This window comes from Panicum virgatum, chromosome 1N (genome assembly GCF_016808335.1).
Source record: "Panicum virgatum strain AP13 chromosome 1N, P.virgatum_v5, whole genome shotgun sequence".
Taxonomy (NCBI): domain Eukaryota; kingdom Viridiplantae; phylum Streptophyta; class Magnoliopsida; order Poales; family Poaceae; genus Panicum; species Panicum virgatum.
This window is the reverse complement of record NC_053145.1, coordinates 17,925,334-17,944,874: the sequence shown is the minus strand read 5'-3', so window position 1 is coordinate 17,944,874 and position 19,541 is coordinate 17,925,334.

Below are 19,541 nucleotides of genomic sequence, written 5' to 3'. Positions count from 1 at the left end.
AGCTCCTCTCCTATGGAGACATACTTACTTTAATCAAGTCCTGCTTGGCAAGTATTCCTATCTATCTCATGTCTATCATAAAATTTCCTAAGTAGGCTATTGATGCCATTAACTCACAAATGGCAAACTTCTTCTAGAATGACCAAGAGGATAGGCACAAATATCATTTGGCCAATATGCAGCTGATTGCACAAAAGAAAGAGTTTGGGGGTCTGGGCATCCCTGATCTCAAGAACCTTAACTTGTGTCACCTAGCAGCTTGGGTTTCTAGGTACCACCTGAATGAAAATACTCTCTGGAGAAATATGATAGATTTCAAATATGAAACTGATAAACCTAACATTTTCTGTTGTCCAGAGGTGGAGGTTTCACCCTTTTTGGAAGGGTGTGCTCTGGGCAGCAAAGGCTGCCCATATGGGCTATAAATGGAAAGTAGGAGATGGTAAAAACATAAGGTTCTGGGAGGATCAATGGGTTGGCACCTCGAGCCTTGCAATTCAGTACGGGGAGATTGAAAGGATCTTTGGATGTCGCCTAGAGGGGGGTGAATAGGCGTTCTAAAAATTTCTGCAAATTTCAGCACTTAAAACAGAGATTAGTACACAGACCGGTCAGACCGGTCAAAGACTTAGTTGCAGAATGAAAATAGGAAATCAGTCAGACCGGTTGAGTAGACTAGTCAGACCGGTCCTATGTAGAACCTGCCCCAAAATCAGAGTTTCTCCCCTCTTTTACTCTAGCACAAATGTAATAGTGTTTCTGCAGGTGATATCAAATATATTTCTAGTCCCAGCACACACAAAAACAACACAACCAAGTAGATCGAAGCGGACTTGGTTTCCCCCATGCTCCCATGCTCGATCTTGGTTTCCTTCTCATTGACTCGTCCATCCTTGCGGGTGTCCTTGTCCACTTGATGCACCTTGAAATTCATTCCTCCAATAAGCGGAACTTGGTGGTGGAAGCTTTACTTCTAAATTTTCTTGTTGTGCCGACTCCGATGTTCCTTTAATCAACCTTCCTCTTTTTGTTTTCTTCACTCTTGCTCCAATGTTTTCAACTCGCCAATCGGTCCTTCCTCTTGCGAATAATTTAAGCCTTTGATCGGGGAGGTAAATATCCATCTCGGAAAGAGTGAATCTTTTCTTTTCATCCCCTCCGATATAATGGTCTTGCCTCAAATGTTCGATCCCTATATCTCTTCCCGGGACATAATATTTTTGGATCACTGCTAACCCCGGATTCATGGCTCGGGCTATTAGTGTAAGATAACACCCTGAACCAACTTCTCCCATGCCGGATGATGCTTCACAAATCCACCTTTAACCATGATGTAGGTGGGATCAATCACTTGCTTCTTCACCAATGCTGCATACATCCAATTCAATTCTTGGTCGGTGACCTTTGATTCTCTCATCCTCCCGAGAATTCTTTTTCTCACCCAAGAGTGGAATATTTGGAGGATCACATTACTTATATTCTTCCTTTGGCGGTTGACATCTTTTGCAATCTTTGTCCAAAGCTCATCGAGCTCTCCATCTTCGACTTCCACAATTTCATTTGCATTGCTTTTGAACCCGAGCAAACTCCCTATTTCTCCATAGGTGATGACTTTTTCTTCATTCTTGAGCCAAAATTTCAGACATGGAACTTCTTCATCATCCACAACTTCTGTTGTTTTCTCCAGTGTCATGAACATCTCCAAAGCCACTTCTTCTTGCATGTCTACCGTAACACCATCGGAAAATAACTTCCAACCGATGTTCTCCAAGAGCTGGTAGATGTCTTGATGGAATCCCAACTTCTCCAATGCTTCATCATCAAAATCATAATTTGCTCGCAGCCTTCCCTTCATGAACTTGAGCCTTTCTTCTTCTTCCTTCGACAAGATAATAAACCCATATTCTGAATTCTTGGGCTTGTATGGTGGTGGTGCGGATGACCTTGTCGAATGCCGTGGAGGAGGTGGCATTCCTTCAGTGAATCTCATGGAGGAGCTTCTCGGGTCTCTCATCCCACCAAGGAACAACATGTCGCTCCTCGGTGCGGGTTTGTCTTCCTCCATGCTCCGCGGAGACTCGGAGACCGAGTGCCTCCGCGAAGAACTTGCCGATGCGTTGGATGTTGATGAACGCGTCCTTCTCCTCCCGGTGACGAACCTCATGATGCCACTCATGGTGACTCCTTGCTGCACACACTCAAAAACAAACACACCGGGGGTTTCTTGCTGGCAGGAGAACAATATATTGAAGAATGGAGCAAACTAGGATTTGTGGCGAATTTTCGGAGATTTTTTGAGTTGATTTTGGTGGACGATTTTTTCAGGGCTCTAATTTATATTTCTGGGTGAAGAACTTGAAAAACATAAGCAAGGAACTGAGTGAGGAGCGTACCTGTGAAAGGGGAGCACCAGAGCACTTAAAAAGAGGTCAGACCGGCCGGCCTAGGGCATTCCTGGCCCTCCTTCACTTCATCTTTCTTTGGTGGCTTCCTGGTGCAATTATTTGCTTCTGTCCAGTACATCTTTCATGCTTTGCACCGTCCAAATCCCGTGAACCACTCCTTTTTTGCCTTTGATGTCCAGTTGCAACATTATTTCTTCACTTTGTGTCATTCACCTTGTCCCATGCTTCATCATTCATCACATGGTGCCATCTTTGCTGAAAATTTCATGTCCTTCCCATGCATGGCTGCTCCGTTCTTTGGATCATTTGCATGTGGTGGTAGGTAGAGAGCACAATTCCTTCCCGTGAACTCACTTTGATCAATAGATGTTAATCATGCACATAAACCCTCTCCAAATCATGCTTAGATATTGAATCCTCCTCTAACTTCGAAATTTCAGAATTAACTCAAAGCATGCAATGAGGTTAAATGAATAATCAGAGGGGAATTAAAACATCTTTACATTTGTAAGTCGAAAAATATTTCCCGACTAAATTAATTTTGGTTGCACTGGAACCGTTCACTTTCATGAATTGATAGCAAACAATCTCGAATTCAACCGTGGGTCTTGGGTTTAGGTTCTAATTTTTGCCAAAATGAGAGAGAAATTTTTAAAAAAGGGAACAATTAAAGTTAGGAAAATTCTAGTCCTAGGATAATGAAACTGAAAATTCTCTCTATGTTTGAGCGAACCTACGCATCAAGAATTTAAATGATATAAACATAGCGCGGCTTTACTCATGTGTTTTTATCTCAACTTGATCCGGCCGTCATGGAGAGGACGGTCGCCAAAAATAGGTATGAAATTTTGGATGTGGCTTTCTCAAAAAGAGGCAAATAAATCGTAGAATGGCTCATGTCATTGGTTTAAAATAAGAAACAACATCGAAATGACTGAGCGAATAAAATCCAAATCGAATTGTTCGACCGAACGATCAATTGTTCAAAAGTTTATCATGTCCTTGCGTAGCAAAATTCTTGACTCACTTACCCAAATCTCTCGCGGGTTGTCCTCCCGGCAGCTTATTTTTGACTCGACGAACGGGTTGAACTCCCGGCAGCTTTATTCTTGACTCGACGAACGGGTTGCCTCCCGCAAAGCGCTTTGTTTATAGTCTATAGCTAGACTTTCTTCTTCTTCACTTCAGACCAATGCTCGGTGATGGCGCTGCAATCTTGGGTACCCACTTCCGCACAATCCTTGGTGCGGGTTTGTCTTCCAGGTTAGTCATCTTTTTGGTCTTCACAGGCGAGCTTCTAGCTTTTATCTTGACGGGTGCAGCGATCTTCTTTGTCGCGATGGACACGACGACTTCTTTCTTCTTCGCTTCCTTCTTGTTCGGCTCCTCTTCTTTCTTCAGCTTCTCCTCTGTGACATGGCGGTGAGGCAGAACATATTTGACATTGATCATGTTGCATACCTCGAGGCGTGATGAAACTTGAACTCGCTTGTGGTGCCATTGATGTCGAACTTGATCTCCCCCTTGCCAACGTCGATGTTCGCCCTTGCGGTCTTGAGGAAAGGCCTCCCAAGTATGAGAGGTGCCTTGCTCCCTTTTCCCATATCGAGAATCACAAAGTCAACGGGGACTAAGTGTTCTCCAATCTTCACGGGCACGTCTTCGGCGATTCCCAAAGGATAGCAAACAAAATTGTCCGCTAATTCTAGGCACATGGCGGTGGGTTCCGGCTCCGGTAAGCTTAGCTTCTCGAACACGTTCTCTGGCATGACGCTCACACTTGCACCGAGATCACAAAGTGCTCTTTTGAACATAAGAGATCCAATGGAACACGGGATGGTAGGACATCTGGGGTCCCTCTTCTTCTCAGGAGCTTCATTAGTGATTGCCGCACTACACTCCTCGGTTAGCTTGACGGTGCTTGGCGGTATCTCGTGCTTGTTTCCCATGATGTCTTTGAAGTAGCGAGAATATGTTGGAACTTGTAGAGCGCCCAAGAGCGGCATGTTGATGCTCAACCTGCATACCATGTCAACAAATTTGTTGAATTGCTCATCTTCATGTTTACCTTTGCGGTATCGTGGCCTTGGCGGTAGAATCTTGGTGTCTATATCATCTATTTCAAACTCCGGCTCTTCGGTGACTATCTCTGGCGTAGGAGTAGGCGCCTTCTCCTTGATGATAGTCTCCACTTCAACTCTTGGCTTAGGTTTCCTTGCTCCCGCCACATGTTCGGGTTCTTCGGTCTCCTTTCCCGAGCGAGTTTGAATTGCCTTTGCCGTCTCCGGACCTTGAGGTTGCCCGGGCAATTTTCCTTCATTGCTAGATAAGTGTCCGGCGAGCTGGGCTACTTGCATTTCTAGCATCTTCATCATGTTGAGTCCTTGAAGGTTAGAGCTCCCGACCTCCGTTACCTTGCCATCAATGTTCTCCAAGATCTTGTCCATAGCCTTGAACTTGGTGACGGTGTCCTTGTTGATCTTTCCTTGCTCCTCCATGAACTCCTTCAATTGTATACGAAGAGGCACCGAGTTTTGAATGGAAGAGCTTGCATTAAATTGAGGACTACCTTGCCCGTAGCGGAAGTTGGGTTGCGGGATCCATTCTCCCTTCTTCATGTAGTCGAGCTTCTTGGCTTCCTCCGGGCAATTCTTTTGGACATGGCCGTACTCTCCACATTCTTTACATGTAGACCTTGCTTCGGCCGCCTTTAAATCAATAGCTTGGGCTTCTCTCTTTTCCACTTCCATCTTCTCCAACCTTCTCATGAGCGAGTCGATCTTCCCTTCTAGCACTTCTTCACGTTCCACTTGCAATACACTCTTCGCGGCGTCCACGGCTTGGAGTGGTTGTAGGCGCACCGATGATGCCCATGCGTCATTGTCCGCCACCTTCTTGAATATCTTGAAAACTTCAGTCGGCGTGAGCTCAATGATCGATCCTCCTGCCGATGCGTCAATAATCCCCCTTGATGCAGTAGTGAGGCCTTGATATAACTTCTGGACAACATCTTCCCTTGAGAACTTGTGATGAGGTACGGCGCGGATGTAGTCGTTGAAGTGCTCATAGGCTTCCGCAATAGTCTCTGTCGGGGCTTGCGCGAATGTAGCAATCTTGTTGCGCAAAATTTGGGTCTTGCCCGGCGAGTAGAACTCCGTCATGAACTCCTTCATCAAGGACTCCTAATTTTGCACCGTGTGTGCCGGTAGAGAATGAAACCACTGCAGCGCTCTCCCAAGTAGAGAGAACGGAAAGAGCCTCGCTCTCATTTGATCTTGAGTCATCCCTTACATGTCGAAGGTGCGGCATAGTTGGAGGAACGCTTGAAGATGTAGATTAGCATCTTCTTTTCCAGTGAAGGGCGAGCTTTGCACCATCCTTATGATTGAAGTCTTGATCTCGAATGGAACTCCGATATTGTCGAGATTTTGGATCGGCAAGTCCCGAATGTCCAGAGTGCATAGCTCTCCGATCGTACGCTCCTGCTCCGGTAGCGCCATCCCTTGGTGAAGTGGCGCCTCCTTAGGACTTATTGGTGGAGTCGCTTGAGGTGACGATGATGAACCGGCGACTTCTTCTCTTGGATCTACTAGTTCCAGCTTCCTTGATCGTGCTTCTCGTCTCCTTTGCCTGTAAATTTTTTCTGGATCATCCACAAAATTTTCGGGTTTGTTGGAGAGGCTCCCGTCCATCTCCTGTTAGGGGTTAGTGAAAAAAAAATATATACGAGATCTAAAAGATGAATATACAAGATCTAAAACATAAAAGAAAAATAAAGCAAACTCTAGATTAGATTGATTTTCGTGGAATAGATCCGTTTTTTTAGTTAGCACAAAAAATAAGAGATCTAAAAAAAATCAAAAAGAAAAATCAAGAAAAAGAAATATTTACGAATGCAAGTAAGATTGGATCTTAAATCGATGGTTCCCCAGCAACGGCGCTAGAAAAGCTTGTTGACGCTCCTTAGCGCCCCGATTTGTATACCGCAAGCGCACAGTTCGTGTAGCTTTTCCCTTAGAGGATTCCCCCAAGGTTTATCAATCCACGGAACCAAAGATACAAGAAACAATCTACTAACATAGAGATTCCTTTGTGTTGAGATGGTGAAAAACAAATCTAATCTACTAAAATGACAAACACCGAAGGTAGCAAGAGAAAGTTAGAGATAACCAATCTAGATCACCTAGATCATGCATATGTTGTAGTTCCAGCTAGATGTAGTGAAGCAAGATAGATGTGAATCTCAATGAAAAGCATCTTTAAACCCAAAATCTCCAATCCGATCCTTCGATACCCCCATCTACTAAAGAAACGCCCTGTCACGACGCCCCTCTTTGGACGAAAGTACCAAGAAGCAAGTCGAACCCCCTTTGGTAGTTCCGCCATGAACCTCTAGCCACCATGACTACAAGATCATGCTAAGCGATCTATCTCGATAATAGATCTAGGATGAAGCAAACCCAAAGAAAAGTACGAAATCGAAAGAGAGAACATGGTCGCTAAACATTCGGAATCACAAATAACTTCACCATGAATGATTGTACATCACAAGATCACAACCGGGGCCCTACCTTGATCTTGATGATCCTAGATAAAGAAGTCCGACGTGGTCTTCCTTGCAAGGTTCCCACGTTGGCTAGGGAAGCCCCTAGACAACTAGCACGACCCTCGGCTCTCCGAGAGGTGTCCCTCTATCTTCTCTGCTCCTTGGCGTCGTCTCGCGAATTGATCTATGCTTGAGCCTCGGGGAGGGGTCTTTAAATAGCCCCAAGAAACCCTAGGACGAAGGGGAGGCCGAGAAGCCCTGGAAAAGGCCTGGGCCGGCTGGCTCAATGGACCCAGGCCGGCCGGCCTGGCCCATTTCCTTGCCACCTCGCGTCCTCCTTTCTCCCCAAGTCTTCTGGAGTCTTCTGGAATTTATGCCTTTCACGATTGCACCCCGTGGGACGTCGTTATCTTCGAGATATCTTCGAGGAAAAGGATAGGATGGAAAATCCTTCCTTAAATCTCTCTTTGCTTTGCTTAGCCCCGAAGTATCTTGATCTTATCTTGTGGGCTTTGTCCTTTGGGCTTCATTGGAGGGTGGATGTGCATGAATGGTCCTCTAGTCTTCATGGCCTTTGGTCCTTTGTTCGGGCTTTGGCCTTCGTCTTTCTTCGTGTCATTGCGTGATCGTGGGCCTCGTCATTTCATGCTCCAAAATTGGTCAAAAACCTGCAAAAACGAAGTACCTCCAAAATATATGTGCAAATGCGAAAACGACCAATAATCGGGCCGAGGTTAGGATGGTTAGTGATTTTGATATTAAATTCATGCCATTATCAAAGTTAAACAGGGGATAAAATGGATACTTAAGGAGCGCCAACAATCTTGATTGAGTCTCTTTCTTTCTTACTAGCCCTCCATTGCCTCTACTGCTCAACCTCAATATCTCTGTGGCTTTTACACATGCCAACAAACAAATTTGTCAATTTCTTGATCGGGGATGAAGTCCTGCTCCTGCTGTTGTGCTGCCTCTGGGCCAACCGGTCAGACCGGTCGCCTGAACCGGATAGACCGGTCCCAGTCTAGGCAGTAGGTGAATGCCGATGTGGCTGCCCTTCCTCTTCTTCTCCTATTTCTTCCTCATTCTTTGAATATCTGTGAGGCGAGGGCTCTCTTCTAGCAAGCAGGTTCTTTGCATGTTTGGAACTTGGTTTTTGTGGCCTTTTCAATCAACTCCATCAAGTAAGGCGCATAGGCACAAATCTTTTGGGGATTTTCTGATATGTACTTGATTTCCTCCCAAATATAATCAGCCACACAGAAATCCTCTCCCCCAGGCCTCAATCTAGCAAGCAGGTTCTTTGCATGAAGAGAAATAACACTTGGATTCCCACCCTTTGAGAAATGGTCTTCCTAAGCAACCGGTTCATAATGGAATAGTAGGTGTACATTCCGGTTACCTTCCCTGCATTCCCTACTTCATTCCTTGGATACATGAATTTCATTTCCTCATTTAGGAGCACTGGCTGAAGGTGGATCTTGGGCCTATTAGCATCATCTCTGTCAAGCCCAAGTACCCGAGTGAACTGAGTGAATTTGGCTTTGTAGTAGCTTCCTTCAGTCATCCAGAAAATAGCTCTCTCAACTCCTAAGTATCCAAAATGAACAGTGGCATAAAACTCAGCAATAACCTCTTTGTTCCAATCTTTTTGAAATCCCATGAGTGCCTCGATGTTTTTGCTCTCATATTCACTCATGATTTCCTAAAATAGAGGATCATTGGCCTTCTCCATGCTGTTCCAATCAACCCACTGTGCATCAACTGCAATCTTCCTATCTCTGATGATGACTGGCTCATAAAAATCGTATTGTTCCTTGGTATGAAATCTAGGGTCAGTCGAGGTCTTCTCCAAAGAGTATGGATCAATCTTTCTCCATCTCTTAACCTCTCTAGTCATCCCACTGGCTGAATAATCAATACATCTGCCACGGCCAAATCTGATAGGTTCTCTAATGATGGGAAAACTGATCTCCTCCTGATGCATTTCATTTTTCTCATCCTCCTCATCATCTCCACCTGCAGCCTCCTCGTCCTCGCTACTGTTCTCCTGAACAGGAGCCTTGCCATGCCTTGGCTGAATCCTATAGGGTGAGTCCTCCACATCATCCTCATCACTGGATGTGGTGCCACCACTGTCTCTCGCAACATTATCTGCTGCCCTCCTTTTCCTTGGCCTCAGTGTCCTCCCACTGGTCACATTTGGGTGACTGGAACCACCCTCATATGCATCTACCATGTGCACATCACTAGTTGAATCACGGCGGCGCTTTGTTCTCCTCTCATACTGCTTAGGCATCCTGTTGATGTTCCTGAGTTCAAAAGATATTAATATAAGAACACAGGAACAGATTGCATTTGGATAGAGTCGCTTAGGAACAACATTGAAGCAATTGGGTCGGTTGTGGGCAGACCGGTCCGAGCAACCGGTCAGACCAATCGCACCCAAAACAGAGACAATGGCTCCAATAGCAATCTATCATCAAGAAATGATCAAGAATAATTTTCATGAGATAAAGAATAATCCTAGGATAAGATGTGTTGAACAAATTACACAAAATCACAACTTAGAGTTCCACTGGGCAGACCGGTCAGACCGGTCGGTGCGGCCGGTCAGACCGGTCGACCCAGTCCAACCCTAGATCGTGAATGTGTCCACAATACCCAACGAAATTGAAAGATCTTCTAGGAACATGTTCTAGGATGTAGCAGGGGATGTTCTACCAGAGGGATTTTGAATCTATAGCCTAGAAAAGTAGATCGATGAGAAACAAGCCATAGGGTACCTTTAGGACGGAATTTCGAAGGAGAAATCGAAGGACCGGCTTGGGAGGTCGGTCAGGCCGGTGATGAGATGCAAATTCCACAAAGGGATATCCTTTTCCTTGAATGAAACTTGAAATCGCCAATGGGGATGCTTTGTGCCCGAGAGGAAGAGAGGAGGATGAAGGGGCATCGGTGGAGGGATGAGTGAGGAGAATCTTTACTGTTTTACCCATGAGGGGGTAAAAAGGGTAACTGCCAGGCATGACCGGTTATACCAGTCGGGCTGACCGGTCAGACCGGTCACCCCCTGGCAGCTGTGAATTGATCTCCAAAGAATGATTCTCTTAGAAGAATTGATGATGAAATTTGAACTTTGAAACTTGATATATATAGATCATTATTCCAAGATTTCAAGTTTTTCCTTGATACTTCCAAAAGAGGAGAAGATATAGATTTGAATTTTATTGACTTGAGTTAATTTTACCACTTGTGACTAGCCAACATTCAAACAAGGAAAACTATAGTCACAAATGGCTCAATTGGGTCACAAAGATCAAAAACCAAACTCTATCCTAAGCACTCACACTTCCTAACATGCTAGTGGAGTTTTGAAAGATAACTATCCTAAGTCACACAAGACACATAAATGCACACACTAGCAAGATGAAGTGGCCTAGATACACAAAGGTAACAACTTGAGTTTACGGAACATACCTTTGCCATTTAGATAAGCATTGTGCAATATTTGTCGTTAAATCCATCTTCCTTTGCTCTCAATGGATTTTATAATTATAGCATCAAGAAGGTAGACAAGGTTAGTTGCACACACTTCTAGTTTCACTTTAATGATCCTTTAAGTGTGGAAGGTGTTTGGATCAATAAAGATGAAACCTCACAATATAGACTAAATTCCTTAATTATTAGTGCACATGTGAAGGTATGTGGAAGGCAAGTTCATATGCACTAACTTGGTCACAAAAGTCCAACTCAAGGAATTTAAACTATATTATGGAGAGTAGCTATGCAAGAGTTTGCAACACAAGTATTGAAATGAAATGATCATGTTACCATTCTTTCCTTTAGCACATCATAGCATACTCAAATAGTGATAGCTTTTTCTAACCCTCTTTCACGAGACTACAAATTCACTAGAAGGAATTGTTAGTCCCAAGTTGATGCAAGTTTGAGAATAAGTTCCCCCTTAAACAATGCTCAAGATTTTGAATATCTTGATTGCAAAGCACTTGGTTCAATTAGGAACATAGCAAGCTGTTGTCGGTCGAAACCCACCGGCGAGCAGCGACAGGCAACACGAAGAGCCGGGAGGTCGCCGGGGCGCTGGCAGGCACTGCTCCCTCGTTGATGGCCCGCAATTCCAGCAATGCGCCGCGGCTTGTGAAGACGCAGGGCGTGCCACCTGACCTATACCCGATCAGGAAGGTGCGGACGTGCTTGCGATAATTGACCTGCACACACAAACATGTGGAAACGTAAGTCCGAGCCGTGGTCGGCTCCCCGGGATGACTCTTGCATCGGCTTTGAAGAGCCGATCGAGTCCCGGTGTCAGATCGGATCTGTATCTATCCGGATACTGATGAATAAAGCAAATAACCATAAAGCTGCTTCGATTAAATCTAGTTGATCTAATCCACAACGGTAAAGGCTTCACTGCTAGATCGGAACATCCTACACGTGACTAGGCCTAATAAACGTAACAGATAACTAAACCATACCCAAAACAGAGGCCTAAGAACTAGCAAGAGCCGATTCCCGGATCAATTCCCTGTTAAGACTAAAGCAAAGCATCTAATACGCCACCGGATCGTCCAACCCGTTTGCAAGGCCTAACCTAGCAGATATTATGCCAACTCTTAAGAACAAGAGCAAACCGTAACTTATTCTCAAACTTGCATCAACTTGGGACTAACAATTCCTTCTACTAAACTTAAAAGAAGCAGGGTGTTGCCTCTGTACAACTAATTCTATGCGACAAGAACTAGTATAAGATTGAAACGTGATAGCACAGAGGCAACATGATATTCGTAGATGATAAGCAACGAAGCACAACGGACCTACTAAAAGCCATGCTACGAACATCAGGATAACTAGCATTACTCGCCATCAAAAACGCTTCAGTACGAGTAATACCAAGGTAAAAGCAAGAACAATACTGCCCTGATCGCAAGAAGCGATCAGGGCAGCATGGCACTTACTTGGATGAAACCTTAGGTTTAGGGGTGGCGATGCACCGAGATTGTTGTTTGCGAGACGTGATGACGCTCTCCTTCATGAATAACAAAGGGTACATATTTATAGTCCGGAGACTTGGGAAACAATCTAAACTAACCTTGTCCCGATTGGACTCTATCTCTAATCTTAAACTAAATCTAAGATACATGGCCCATGTGGCCCAGATGCTCACGCAGGAGCCGATTTACAAGTCTTCTTCAATCTTCTGCTTTAAGCCCACCTTGCTTTCGGCCTGTTAATTTATGGCGATAACTCATGCCCCCCTGGTTTTGGCAATGATAGTTCCAAAACCAATCCGTCGCTTCATCTTCCCGTTAATGCTCATTAAACACACTGCAACCACCAAGGAAGATGCAATGTCTCTGCAACCGGCTCCTCGTAGAATGTGAAAACTGCCGATCCGACTCCCATCTTTTCACTATTTAATCTCACCCGAATCAGCTCTTTTCCACAACAAACTCCTTCTTCCTCCTAGAGCCAGTAGCACAGTAAAAACCCCAACCCTCCAGCACCAGCAATGGCGATCTCTTCCTCCTCCAACTCCAACTCCTTCGGAGACTCTTCCTCCACTTCTTCCCCTTCTTCCCCCCTCCCTGCTTCTTCCATCGACTCTATTCCAGAGAGTCGGGAGCCGACGCCGGAGTGGGACCCGACTGCAGCGTACGAAGTGCTGGCTCCTCTGCATTGGGATGTAGAGGAGTTCGACTTCGGGGTCATCTCCGAGGAGGACGAGCCCAAAACTGAAGGAGAAGACCTCCGGCTCCTGTTCCGGGAGGAGTCGGAGAGTGGCGAGGAGGAAGACCCCTCTTCGGATGAAGTCGACCCCTCCTCAGAAGAGGAGATCGACTCCCCATCTGACGACGACGAGCCGATGGGCGGAAAGCCCTTTCGGTTCCTCGGGTCCTCCGAGGAGGACAGCGAGGAGGAGAAGAGCGGCGGCGGCGACGGCTGGAGCGACTTCGGGTCTGAAGGCGGTAGCAGCGCCTTCAGCAACGACGACGACGATGACGATGACAGCGACAATGGCGACAGCGGGGGTGCGCCGGCTCGAAGCCCCAAGTGTCATAGGTTAGGTACCAACGAACAGCAGCAGTAGTATCGTAGAGGTAGAATCTCAAAGCCGAAGGATTAATTCCTTTGTAAAAAATCGGCTTTCTTTGTAATGAACTTTCCTTCAATGAAATCGAATTCCCTTTAATTTTGTGTGTCTTCGTTTACTTTCCAAAAAGCCGATGGCAACGCATCAGGCTTCTATAAATATCCAAGAGCCGACGAAATTCAAACTAAAAGCAACCTGCACAAGAGTAGAACATCACTTCCATCCTGAACCGAACTCTTGAATCCGAGCATAATTCGAAAACCAAGCTCTACAAATCCGAGCAAGAACTCTCCAAGCAGCCGGAATTCGAATCAGAACCCACTGCAAACAAACCCTAAGTCAACGGATCTGGACTATGGCAGATTCTACAGATCAAACAACAAGCTCTGCAAACGATGATGCGGCTATCTGCGGACTGAAGGTAATATTCGGCCTAATCCTTTAGTTTTCTTCAGCTTACTAAGCTTCTGAAACTGAAACTCTGAAACATGACACCATACGCATACTTCTGAATTTCTGAACTTCAGGTGTCAGACATCCTTCTGTCGCATCCCTTCAACCCAAAATCTTTCTGTCTTGGCCCACAAACCCATGAAAATCCCACAGATTTGATCTCTTGTGAAGCAAATAGGATCCCTTTTGTGAGTCAAAACATCAATCTGAACCTCTGGGCCGACTGCTTAAGAGCCTGGCCTAATTCCCCTGAGAGTTGGATTACATGGTACAACAGAGTAGCAAAAGCTCACATGCCCCTATGGCAGGATTTGAACATAGCCGATGCACTTAGTTTATCACTGTCTCCACTTGACAAAGATGAAAATCTTCTGAAAACCATCGGCTATTTCTGGTATGATACTCTGAATTGTTTCCTCTTTGGTCATGGACCCATGACTCCCACTCTGCTAGATGTTGTCATGATCACTGGCCTAGATATTAGTTCTCCTAATCCTGCTGCTCACAAAATGGCAGAAGTCCCCTTCAAACTTTCTTCCAAAGTTAACTGCACAAACTGGGGCACTTACATGAGTCAGCACATGAAAACAAAAGGTCCAGTGACTGAGAAGGAACACGCAGCCTTCTTAAATATTTGGCTAGAGCACTTCATCTTCTGTGGTCCTTCTTTAGCTCCAACTAAGAATTATCTTCCCTTGGCCTATCACCTGGCCCATGGCAATCGCACCGGCCTAGGTAAACTTTTCCTTGGAGAAACCTACAGATATCTCCATTTGATGACATCTAACTTGCTTAACCAAAAGAAACTGAGAACTGGAGGCCCTTGGTGGTTTATTCAATTGTGGGCACAACTGTACTTTCAACATCATATCCCAAACTTCCAAGGCCTGATCAAGAACTCTTTCCCTGATGAGAGTGGCAAACCAATTAGATGTACTAGCTACGGCCAAGCTTTGTTCAGCCTTCCTGGCAGTAAATTAAACCCAACATATGCAGCAAATTGGTTCAGAGTCTTCTACAAAGGACTAAATAATCTCCTTTATCTCCCATTCACTGAATCTGAATCCTTTGAGAACCCAACTGCCTTCAGATTAGATAATTTTGCCGATGACGACAGCACTCGGCATCTATATTCTTTGATGATTCGACCTAGCTTCCTCCCCGTTGGCATCAGCACCTCTAATAGAATTATCAAGCCCGGTTATGAATCTTACCAGCCAGTCATAGCAGCTCGGCAATTTGGCCTAGGACAGGTCCCTCCCCACTTCCATATTCACCACTTGGTGGAGAGCAGAGCCGATCTGCCTGACGGTCTCACCAGTTCAAGATGCTACAGCATGTTTGATGACCTCCACATCCCAATACCAGTCGATCTGTCCTTCACCTCTTCATCAATCGGCTTTGATACTTGGTGGAACATGTGGAAAACTCATGTCTTCAGAAAAGTTCTAGGTCCTCGACTACAGCAAATCGATCTTGAATATGTAATCCCCGAGGAAGAGGTACTGAATTTATGCACTTTATTCCTTCTAAGTCCTCTATCCCTTTCTCTTGGCTAATCCTGTTCATCCTGTTAGCAGCAACAAGATGGTCCAGAACCTACGACCAGCACTGGGAAGCCATTCCACTTTCTTCCAACTACTCCTGATGTACTCTTCTGCAAAGGATCATCACCAATGAAGAAAGTGATAATGTCTGTTCAACCAGACTTACTTCAGTCGGCTTCCAAGCGAAGACAAACTTCTACAAGCGTTGCCCCCCGAGTCTTGACCAAGAAAAGGAAAATGATCACGAGGCGAGTGATCAAGAAACCAGCACCAGCTTGCCCGAGTCCATCAGAGTCTAACACCAACCAGGTAACTCATTTCTCTGAAACTTCTTCTTTATCTCATACATGTGTACTCTGGTTGACTGTAATTTTATTTCCAGGACACAGCTGAAGACATCCCCAATGCGGAAAGCCTGGAACAACATGAGATGGCTGCAACTCCTGATGCACTGATGGATGCAAACGAAGAACAAACCGATACGGTCGATGTTCTCGATGTCAACACAAGCTCTAACAGGACGATTGCTCCTGAATCGCCCAACACCTCTTCAAAACAGGTAACATTACAAAACTAATTCTGAATCAGCCGATAGCTTTATAAATGCATCTTGCTCTAACTCCAGATATGTCCATAGGGCTTTGACATTTCAGGTTTGCTTTCCTTTGACCCGGCATCAATGGGTCTGACTTTCCCTGGAGCAGAGATATCATCTTTGCAGCAATCGGCTAACTTGGCACATCAGCTTCAACTCATCAAGGATCTACTATCTGCTCCGATCACTGCTCTGGTTGATGATTCCAGCAAGATAAAGAACATCTTCGAGCAAATAGAAACCCAACTTCCGGAGCCGTTGCAAATCAAGCTCTGGCCAGCCAGCAACCTTCCATTCTTTCGGATAGAAGTGAATAAAGCACAACAACGGATGGAAGCACGTCGCTCTCAAGCTTCTCTGAAAGCTGTCATTACCCAAAAGTGCAAGGCCCTCAACCAGAAGAAGGCAACTCTAGATACCAAAGCTGATGTGTCTGCCAACAAAAAGCGACTCGACCTCCTGAAGAAAGAACTGGCAGAACTCGAAGAAAAGGTCTGTACCACCAAGAAGCTCATCCAGGCCGAAGAAACTTCCATCGCAAACTCCGAACAAGAGACCCAGGAAATAACCGAGCAGATACAAGCAGAGTTTGCAGAGATAAGCACCTTGAGTCGGCAGATAGTAACAGGCGATGACAAGGATGACGAAGCAATCATAGCACGAGCAGACACCGTCCGCACAGAAGCCATCCATGCCATAGAAGAATTCCTGAACCAGTAGATAGGCTCAAGAAACAATTAGTACTGCCTGTTAACCTGAAACTTGTACTTGTTTAAAAACATCTTAAGTCGATGGTTACACATCGGCTGTTTCGTTCCTCATATGTATTTTACTATTTTTCCCCTTTTTTTACCGGCCAACTCAACGTGTTGGCCTATCTCTTTTCTTTTCTTTTTTTTACTGGCCAACTCAGCGTGTTGGCCTGTCATGATTTTTTTTACTGGCCAACTCAGCGTGTTGGCCTGTCATGATTTTTTTTTTCGCAGCCAACTCAACGTGTTGGCCTATTACACTGCAGCCAGATGGATCTCATCGGCTTTTTGTTACTCGCCTTCCCACATGCTCGGGAAATACTTCTTGAGATGTTGGCCATTGACAGCAACAGGAAACTTGACACCGTCCAATTCCTCGAGCATGTATGCATTCCCAGGCAAGACCTGATCAATCTTATACGGCCCATGCCAAGTTGGAGACCATTTACCAAACTTTTTATCTTTAGTTCCCAATGGCAATACTGCCTCCCAAACAAAGTCTCCAACCAGGAAATCCTTAGGCCTGACCTTCTTGTTGTACGCACGAGCAACTTTAGCCTTATTTTCTTTGATCTTCTCCAGCGACCAAAGCCTTAGTTCTGTCAGGTCCTCCACATTATCGTTCATCAAGGCTGCATACTGTTCAGCGGATAGATCATTCTGAAACTCGACACGCCTTGATCCGGCCGTGATCTCCCATGGTAACACAGCATCTTGGCCGTAGACTAGATGGTACGGTGACGTCTTGGTGGATCCATGACACGAAATACAATATGCCCACAAAGCTTCTGATAAAACTTCATGCCAGCGCCTAGGATATTCATCGATCTTTCTCTTTATGAGCTTGATGAGGCTCTAGTTGGATGCTTCAGCCTGTCCATTAGCTTGGGCATAATATGGAGATGATCTGATCAGCTCAATTCCCATGTCATCGGCAAACTTTCTGAACTCCTCCGATATGAAGACCGATCCTCCATCGGTCGTAATAGTTTGAGGAATTCCAAATCTATGGATGATGTGCTCTTTGACAAAGCTAATCACATCTCTTGACGCTACTGACCTCATGGGTACTGCCTCCACCCACTTTGTGAAATAATCTGTGGCAGCTAAGACCCATTGGTGACCCTTGCTAGACGATGGGTTGATCTGACCAATCATGTCCATAGCCCAACCTCTGAATGGCCACGGCTTGATGATAGGATTCATTACTGATGCTGGCACTATCTGAATTTTGCCAAACCTCTAACATGCCTGACATCCTTTATAATATTTGAAACAATCTTCAAGCATGGTAGGCTAGTAATATCCCGATCGCCTAATCAGCCACTTCATCTTATGAGCTAATTGGTGAGTACCGCAGGCTCCTTCATGAACCTCATGCAAGAGCCGATTTGACTTTGAAGGTCCCAGACATTTAAGTAGTAGTCCTTCCAAGGTCCTGTAGAACATGTCATCCCCTATCAGAACATACTTCATGGCCTTGAGTATTATCCTTCTGGGTGCCCCCCGAGCCGAATCCTTCAAGTAATTGAAGATATCGGCTCTCCAATCTCCGGGTTCTAGAAACTGAACCTCTACGTCGACTCCATCGGCTGTTTCCCTGTACCCGGAAGCCATCTGTGCCAAATCATTGGCTTCATTGTTCAGAGTCCTGCGTATCCAGTGGAAATTGATGTACCTGAATTGTGACATCAACTCATGGCACTGCATCCATATCAGAAATAGAGCCTCGCTCTCACATCTATATTCTTCCGTGAGCTGAGAAATCACCAGCTTTGAATCTCCAAAAATTTCCACCGCTTCTGCACCAGCTTCAAGGAGCAGTTCCATCCCCTTGCGAACGGCTTCATATTCCACCAAATTATTAGTGCACGGGGCAGTCATCCTGATGGAAAAGGAATAAGTCGCCCCTCAAGGCGACACCAACAGAATTCCCACACCGCATCCATCATCGCAAGCCGATCCGTCGAATAACATAGCCCAAGCACGAACAAATAGTGCAGCAATATCCGTGCTGATCCTGTCTGCAACATGATCCCCCAGTGCCTGTCCTTTGACTGCTTTTGCAGGCTGATACCGAATATCAAACTCTGACAATGCAAACATCCATTTTCCCAGCCGGCCTTTCAGGAAAGGAGCCGACACTATGTGCTTTATGACAAACGATTTGCATATGACAATTATTTCCGCCGAGAGCAAAATATGACGAAGCTTTGTACATGTAAAGAATAAGCAAAGGCAAAGCTTCTCAATTTCAGGGTACCTGGTCTCGGCGTCTAACATGCGCCTGCTGAGGTAGAAAACCACCCTCTCCTGGCCGTCGTGCTTCTGGACTAACACCGAAGCAATAGAAGTGTAACCCACAGATAGGTACACGTAGAACGACCTATCTTGCTGAGGAGGAACCAACACTGGAGGCTTGGACAAATATTCTTTAATTTCATCGAAAGCTTGTTGCTGTTCTGTCCCCCAGCGAAACTCATCATCGGATTTGATCTTTACTAAACCCATGAACGGCTCAATGCGTCCAGACAGATTAGAAATAAATCGTCTGACAAAGTTAATTTTACCGATAAGCCTCTGTCACTCTTTCTTTGTAGTAGGTGGCTTCATCGTCTTCACAGCTTCTTGACTCTTCAGGCCGATCTCAATTCCCCATTCATGCACCAGGAATCCCAAAAATTGACCGGCCGATACTCCAAAGGCGCACTTCTTTGGGTTCATTTTGAGCCCAAATCTTCGAGTTCGCTCCAGAACTTGACGTAGATCTTCTAGATGCCCCCCCTGCTGATTTGGACGTGACCACAACATCATCAATATAAATTTCTACCAGTTTGCCGATGAGATCATGAAAATATAATTCATGGCACGTTGGTACGTTGCACCGGCATTTTTCAATCCAAAGGTCATAACCAAATATTCGAACAAGCCGACTGCGCCTGGTACTCTGAACGCAGTCTTGTTCACGTCTTCTGGGGCCATGAAAATCTGGTTGTAGCCGGCATTACCGTCCATAAAACTCATCATCTTGTGGCCGGCAGCTGCGTTGATCAATGTCTCTGCAACAGGCATCGGGTATTCGTCTTTTGGCGTCGCTCTGTTGAGATCTCTAAAATCGACGCAGACACGCC